The sequence below is a fragment of the Pteropus alecto genome, unplaced genomic scaffold, assembly GCF_000325575.1.
Source record: "Pteropus alecto unplaced genomic scaffold, ASM32557v1 scaffold272, whole genome shotgun sequence".
Lineage (NCBI taxonomy): Eukaryota > Metazoa > Chordata > Mammalia > Chiroptera > Pteropodidae > Pteropus > Pteropus alecto.
Window position 1 is genome coordinate 408741 of NW_006432452.1, and position 6772 is coordinate 415512.

A 6772-nucleotide genomic window follows, 5' to 3' on the forward strand; every position below is an offset into this window, starting at 1 on the left:
AAATCAAAAGAAACCTTGAGACAAATGATAATGAAAACACAACAACCCAAATCTATGGGACAAAGCCAAAGCAGTTCTAGGAAGGAAATTCTCATCAAGAAAAAATGATAGAGGACCCAAATAAATAAAATCAGAAATGAAAGAGGAGAAGTGACAATCTACACCACAGAAATACAAAGGATTATAAGAAAAAACTGTGAACAATTATATGCCAATGGTTCGGATAACCTGGAAGAAATGGATGAATGCCTAGAAACATACAATCTCCAAGACTAAATCAAGAAGAAACAGAAAATCTATGAGACTGATAGCTACTAACAAAATTGAACCAGTAATCAAAAAATTCCCAACAAACAAAAATCTTGGACCATATGGCTTCACAGGTGAATTTTATCGAACATTCAAAGAATTAACATCTAATAAATTTTTCTCAAACTATTCCAAAAAATTGAAGAGGAGGGAAGTCTCCCAAGCTCATTTAGAGGCCACCATTACCCTGATTTCAAAACCAGACAAAGGCATTACAAAAATAATAATATCATAGGTCAATATCGCTGATGAACACAGATGCAAAAAATCCTCAGTAAAATATTATCAAATTGAATTCAGCAATATATTAAAAATATCATACACCATGATCATGTGGAATTTATTCCTGGGATGCAAGCTTGGTTCAATATTTGCAAATCAATTAAGGTGACACACCATGTAAACAAAATGAACGATAAAAATCAAATGATCATATCAATAGATGCAGAAAAAGCATTTGTCAAAATCCAGCATTCATTTATGATAAAAACTCTCAGCAAAGTGGGTATTGAAGAAATATACCTCAACATAATAAATAAAGGCCATATATGACGAAACCACAGCTAACATCATGCTCATTAGTGAAAAGCTAAAAGCATTTTTCTTAATCTCAGGAACAAAGTAAGGGAGAACGCTAAAGATTCTATCAAAAAACTATTAGACCTGATAAATGAATTCGGAAAAATAGCAGGATAGAAAATTAATATTCAGAAATTCATTGCATTTTTATACACTAATAACAAACTATCAGAGAGAAACTTTAAAAAATCCCGATTACAGTTGCATTAAATAATACCTGGAAATATATTTAACTAAGGAAGTAAAAGATCTGTGTTTGGAAATGAGACATCGAAGAAATTGAAGAGGAAATGAATAAAGGGAAGCATATATCGTGCTTATGGATAAGAAGAATTAACGTTAAAAATGTCTATACTATCTAAAGCACTATATAGATTCAATGTAATTCCTATCAAAATATCAATGACATTTTTCAAAGAACTAGAACAAATCATTCTAAAATTTATGTAAAGACCCCAAATAGCCAAAGCAATCTTGAGAAAGAACAAAGTTGGCGAAATCAGACTACCTGATATCAAACTATACTAAAAGGCTATAGTAGTCAAAACAGCATGGTACTACCATAAAAACAGAGACATAGATCAGTGGAACAGAATAGAGAACCCAGTAATAAACCCACACTTCTATAGTCAATTAATCTATGACAAAGGAGGCAAGAGTATATAATGGGTAAAGACAGCCTCTTCAATAAATAGTGTTGGGAAAACTGGACAGATACATGCAAAAAATGAAAACTAGATCACTTTCTTACACCATATACAAGAATAAACTTAAAATGGTTTAAAGACTTAAATGCAAGATCAGAAACTAAAAAACTCCTAGAAGAAAACATAGGCAATAAACTCTCTGACATTGCTCTTAGTAATTTTTTTTTTTTTGGATATATCTCCTCAGGCAAGGGCGACGAAAGAAAGAATAAACAAATGGAACTACACCAAACTAAAAAGTTTTTGCAAAGCAAAGGAAACCATCAACAAAACGAAAAGTCATCCTATGGGATGGGAGAAGATATTCATCTATGATATATCTGATAAGGGGTTAATATTGAAAATACGGAAAGAACTCATACAACTTAATACCAAAAAAAAATGATTAAAAAATGGCAGAGTAGTTGAATAGACATTTCTCCAAAGAGGACATGTAGGTGGCCAATAGACATAGGAAAAGATGCTCAACATCACTAATCTTCAGAGAAATGCAAATCAAAACCACAATGAGATCTCACCTCACACCTGTCCAAATGGTTATTATCAATAAATCAACAAGGATATGGAGAAATGGAAACCTTTGTGCACTGTTGGTGATATTGTAAATTGGTGCAGCCAGTATGGAAAACAGTCTGGAGGACCTCAAAAAAGTTAAAAATAGAACTACTATAGGACCCAGCAATTCCACTTCTGCGTATTCATCCAAAAAATACAAAACACTAATCTGAAAAGATATGTGCATCTTTATGCACATTGCAGCATTATTTACAATAGCCAAGATTTGGAAGCCATCTAAGTGTTCATAGATAGATGTATGGATAAAGAAGAGATGATACATATATACGATATAATGTTACTTGATCATCAAAAAGAATGAAATCTTACCATTTGTGTCAACCTGGACGCACCTAGAAGATATTATTCTAAGTGAAACAACACAGAGAAAGACAAATACCACATGATTTCAGTTATATGTGGAATTTAAAAAAAACAAAATAAAGGAACAAACAAAACAAACTCATAGATACAAAGGACAAACTGATGGTTGCCACATGAGAGGGAGGTTGAGGGACTAGGTAAAAAAGGTGAAGCGATTAAAAAGTACAAATTGGCAGTTAACAAAATAGTCATGGGGATGTAAAGTACAGCATAGAGAATATAGTTGGTAATATTGTAATAACTATATATAGTGCCAGGTGGGTACTAGACTAATCAAGGGGACCACTTTGTAAATTATACAAATGTCTAATCACTATACTGTACACCTGAAAGTAATACAATATTGAATGTCAAGCATAATTGAAAAAAAAATTTAATTTCTATTTTTTTTTAAAAGAATATATGCCATTGAATTGAATTAAGCAGCCAAGGAGAAGACAAATGAAAATTGTTAATAAGACACATCAGACTCAAATAATGTTCTTGTTGAGAAGCTTACTTAATCACCTTGTTATTTTTGAGCATAATATAATCATTTATTAAAATGATAGAATATTTTCCATGTTGAGAAAATAATAGCTTTGTATTATGTTGATATTTGCCTGAGGTGAAAATAGGCATGCTATCAAATTCATTGGAAGTGTCATGAGAATTGATATCTGAGAGTAGTTGTGGAAACACATTTAAATTTAAAAATCTGCAGGAGTTCATACTTAGATATTGCCTCACACCAACTACCGTTTGGGACTAGTGCAGTTTCAATTTATAGACTTGCATCAGGTATTTCAGGGCAGGAGAGAAACTTGACAGGTTGTCTGTCGAACCTAAAGCAGAATGCATTGCAATCAGGTACTCATCCAAAATTGAATAATAATGTAGGTAATAATGTTGATGATCTTTATTGGATGAAAAAGATGGATGTGTAAGATGCTACACATTAAGCACATTACTCATTATATATTTATTTAACAATCTTGGACTTTATTAAAATATTTGTAGCATATATGCCTTTTTCTAATAATTAAACATCTGAATTTTGAGGAATTTCAGCATCTTATTTCCAAAAAAATGCAGGCAAAGACTGATTTTGACCCAAAGGTATATTACTTACCAAAATTCAGGAATTTATTCTGGAAAATCAAAATGAACAATTCTGCTGCTAGTGAGATGAATACAAAGGTAGAAGGAGGTGAAGAATATTAGCTACTTAGCAGCCTTTCTCTCAACTCTGATATAAGTACCGGAAAAAAATATCAATGTTATTATTCCCAGAAAGCCATTCGTTTAGAAATAGAAATTAGAATATGATGGAAAAATATGGTGTTAGAAGTTATCCATTAGGAAACAAAATGAATATGTGTGAACCTTCACAGCAAAGTTTCCAGTTGCTCATGACTTCTTAGTGAAAATGAGTGAGGTTTAGGTACCCCAGGTACGTGCTTCTGAAGCAACACATGATGAGATTTTTTAACGTTTCCAAAGCTATTTTCTTGGTAATTTACCACCATGTTATAAATTTACAATGTAGATTTTTTACATTAAAGATAAAAAATTCCTAGTGTAAACAAAAACAGAAACACAAAACAAAAAATCCTAATTCAATTAATACAAACATTTTATAAATGTGTATCTCCATTTTTCACTGAATACCTACTAATATTTTTGTGGCATTGTCTGATACTGAACTTGGAAAGGCTGACCTAAGAAATTAAAACCCTGCAAATTAAGAGGAAAATACTTAACACTTTTCAGGTGAGAAGGGAAGCCTGTAGTGGCCCTTCCTAGTGTGTATTTCCATTCAGAAAATTGTTATTTTATCCCTTTCACCCTTTCATCTTTTTTTCTTTTTAGTGGCATCTGTACAAGAGGTAAAGAGAAACATGTCATTTACTACCTTAGAGGAGCTATTTACTCTACTGTAGTTACAGCGGAGCCTGGTAAAGGTGTGGTGATAAGAAGACATATTAGCTTAGGTTCTCTTGGCAGCAAATAACAAAAATTAAATCAAAGTTGGATACACAAAACTCAAGGGCAGAAATACATCCAGGCTCAGGAAAGGCCTAGAAAGCAGCTATGTCATTTCAAATAATGCAATCGCTGAACTGGTTTTCAGCAAAGGGTATCTTCCTGAGCAAACATTCAGAATCTAGCCTGGAGATTTGAAATAAACTCTGCTGCTGGATACACACACTCACAGGATACAAATGAAAGAAAATATTCATAAGAGGATGTTTTTTAACTGCGACGTGCATGCCAGACATTGGTGACTATGAGAAGTCAGCTCCCTGTCTGTAGGAAAGCCAGCTTAAGGCTCATTTGTTTTTATCACTGTTGCCCAGTGTTTGCTTGTCAAGGAGATGCTCTACTATTCAGACTTCTAAGACTCCCGTCTTGCTACCCAGGCTTAACTATTAGCATTTGCATAATTTAATAAAAATAAACATTCCAGATAAAGCTGAAGACCTCCTTTATTTTAATCCCTAACCAATCCCATTCCCTTTACCTTTCCCCGCGAGGTAACTGCAATCCTGATTTTCAGGCCTTGTTTTTATACTTTTACTCCGCATATGCACCCACATTAACCAGGTTCCCGAACCACCCACATCACTCCACATTATTTATAAGGGTAAGAATAATTTTGTGTTTTCCAGGGTCCTATGGAGTACCTTCTCCGTCCATCCATGGAGATCCCGGGGTGCACGGGAATGGGGCATGGGTGGCTGGAGATTCCTTGATACCTGCTTAAAACTTAAAAAGTGAGAGTTCTGCACACACTAGTCAACCAGAGACCATTATTTATTTACGAACCAAATAACTTTATTGGAAGAAATCGCAAAATTTGAAGAAAAAAACAAGTGAATGTTTTGCAAGGGCAATACTGCAATATGAATGCTCAGCATGGTGACCCGTGGAAGTCGCCTCATGGCTATCGGGAAGGCAGTCCAGGCTCAGTTCTTGTTGCTGTCGCCCAGGGTGAGCTTGTCAAAGAGGTACTCTGTCAGAGTGGATTGCAGGGACTCCATCTTGCGCAGGTTGATGATATGGCTCCCCAATTCTTTGACAGACTTCACTTGCTTGCGGTGGTAGTGATGCTCCAGGAAATCGCACAGGTGGGCGTCATGCTTGTTGGTGGCCAGCTGGTGCGTATCGGCCAGGCTCTGGTTCACAGTCCTCTCCAGGTGCAAGGCGCATTTCATGGCTTTCAGGCCACTCTCCCAGTGGTTGCTGTCTGGCATCTTGATGTCGCGCAGGCGGATGCGGCCTCCGCGCAGATTCTGCAGCCACATCAGTGTCTGGGCATGCCCCCGCTCCTCTCTCGACTGCCTCAGGAAGAAGGGGGCGACGTGCTTCAAGGCTCCTTCCAGGTTGTCGAAGTGGAAGGCCATGGACAGGTACACGTAGGAGGCGTAGAGCTCCAGGTTGATCAGGCGGTTGATGGCATTCTCACAGTAGCGGTGGTAGTTCTGGCGCACTTGTGAGGGCGGCCCATTAGGCGCAGGCGCCAAAGGTGGCAGCACAGGAGGCGGCAGGACTGGCAGCGCAGGCACTATGGGTGGCAGCAGAGGCATGGCTGGTGGCGGGGCCCCTCCGGGTATGAAGGCCAACGAACGACTGTCGGGGGAGGTGCGAGGTGGGCGGCGGCTGCTTCGGGGGCCTCGGAGCATCCCCATGGTGGTAGATGAGGGCAGCCACGGGTTGTCACCAGCGCCGGTGGTAGGGACCTCTCCGAAGGACTAGGGGAGCAGTCAGAGGAGGTCGCGCTCCGCCGCCAGTCCGTGGGCTCTGAGGTAAACCGGAAGTGACGGTTACTTACCCAGCAGGGTTTGCGCGAGGCGGTGGGAGGGCAGGAGAAGGGTTCGAGGGGGGCGGCACCGTCCGCGTCTTCCAGGTTCCATCCGAGCCTGGGCGAACCGCGGGGCTCGGTGCTCTGGGCTCGGAGCGTCTGGCATATATAATATTTTTAAATGTTATTCATGAATATAGGTGCAACCGCTTTGATTTAATCACCTGCATGATTTCTTTGAGGAACTTATTTAAATATTGTCCTAACGTGGTTGTTTCGTGACACATAGTGCTTTTGTGGTATCACTGGTTATATTTTACTATCACAAAGCTTTATTGGAATGACTTCAACGTCCATACCAGTGACAGTTCTGATGACCTCCTCACTCAGTTCCTAGACCTTATTAACTCCAGAGATCTCCGCTTTTCTCCTTCTATTCCTGATCAAGTTCACA

The 6772-nt window shown here is 38.1% G+C and overlaps 1 pseudogene; it reads right to left on the reverse strand.

The window, feature by feature from the left end:
* Positions 1-5482: 5482 nt before the first annotated feature.
* Positions 5483-6205, reverse strand: LOC102887815 (annotated as a pseudogene).
* Positions 6206-6772: the final 567 nt, after the last annotated feature.